Consider the following 1,909-nt stretch of genomic DNA (forward strand, 5'->3'; position numbering starts at 1 on the left):
ACTTTTTATGAAAACTCATATTTTGGTATAGGAAGCAAGAGATATTAAAAACGCATCGTTTCGAATATGATAAAGGTACTTGTTTTATTTTTTCTATATTATATTCAACGCAAGACAAATTTGCTAAGTCCAAAAGAGGAACCGAAAATCCGACAAAACAAAATAATACAAAATCTTTTAATAAAGATCGAATCCTTCTTATTCGTATGCCGTTGCTTTGCTTTTGTTATAATTTTTTTAATTTTAAAGAGAACTTCTTTATTTGAATATAGCAAACGGAATGAAAATTTTTAGACAGGAATTGCAAATTTCCTTTAACCAAAACAATTAATACAAATCGTTCTTTATAGATATTTTTCAAGTGTTAAAAGCTGCTGATGTTTTGACTTCATTAATACTTTAGTAAAAATACCTGCTGTGTTCTCGACTGATGACACGTATTTTAATGAAATATGACCTTGTTAATAAATTTCGCGAAAGTGATGCATGCAATGTGCTTGCTTCTAGCGTGAAACACTAGATTTCTAACGAGTTGCTGCGCGCTGACATTGTCGCCAAACAATGTTGTTGCTTGTTTAACGCATCTCCCAAATCCAAGTTCTACAAGTAAATTTCGAATAATGATGGAGAACTATCGATGGGGCTATCGATAGTTTAATTTTGCCGCCACTATCGAATTTTTCTAAACACTATCGATAGTTGTATATTGCTCACATCACTGTTAACTAGACGCCGAGCAAGTTCGTGGTAAAACGTAAGTATATAGTTTTTAATATATAATTTAAAAGTTAAACAAATAATAAATATTTTTAATATATATTGGCGGTGTTGATGTTATTGGTGGTATTGGTGTTAGGCATGGATAAATTCATTCAAAAAGCAGGTAAGTAATATAATATATGTATGTACATATGTATATGCATACAAGCAAGTATGTTCCTTACAATTTCAAATTGAATATGTTCATCAATTGTTTTGTTCAAGGCTCGAACAAAAGTGATGCGCCGGAATCGGTTGAAGATTCAAGCGATTCGGAAAAAGAATATAGGCCAAACAAAGGAATACGAAAACGAATGTCTCAAGTTTGGAATCATTTAAAAAGTTCAACTAATAAAAGGTACGCTAAATGTAATTTTTGCGGTAAAAAATATAAGACCAGTGGCAACACGTCAAATTTGTTCGACCACCTCAAGCGAATACACCCTTCTTTCCAAAGAACCACTCTGCCAGTTTCCACAGTCGATTCTTATTTTTCGAAAATCCCTAGTTATGAAAATAGTTCAGCAAAAAAGCTTGCGCATGATTCCGCTGCAATGAAGATGACTTCCACAGACTTGCATCCGTTTCGTATAGTAGAGATGAAAGGGTTTCGCGAATTATTAAATCATTTTGATCCTTTTTACGTTCCTCCTAGCAGAACTACCATAACGAATGTGCATTCAGACAGTTTATATAACGAAATAAAGAAAAAAATGCAGACATTTTTAGCTGATGTAACAGTCATAAGTCATTTCATAGCTAGTGATTTGAAATTGAGATCAGCGGTCTTGTCCACGACAGGCTTGGTAGAAAAAACAAATCATACAGCAGAAAACATAGCAAATTCGGTACATTTAATTATGTTTGAATGGGGAATTTTAAACAAAGTTACCTCCATAGTAACTGAAAACGCTGCAAATGCGGTTAAAGCGTGCGACTTATTACAAGTGCGACACCTTCCTTGTTTCGCACATATCTGAAATCTTGTGGCCCAAGATGCTTTAAAGCAAGAAAACATAAGCGGGATTTTAACTTAATGCAAACGCATTGTTTGGCTTTTTATAAGTAGCTCAACTGCGTATGCAAAATTCTAGGCGGCACAAAACTTATAAACTTCTTATAGTCTAGTACAAGAGATGTCAACAATGGA

Source organism: Rhagoletis pomonella, unplaced genomic scaffold (genome assembly GCF_013731165.1).
Source record: "Rhagoletis pomonella isolate Grant_MI unplaced genomic scaffold, Rhpom_1.0 Rhpom_scaffold_00003, whole genome shotgun sequence".
NCBI classification, from domain to species: Eukaryota; Metazoa; Arthropoda; class Insecta; order Diptera; family Tephritidae; genus Rhagoletis; species Rhagoletis pomonella.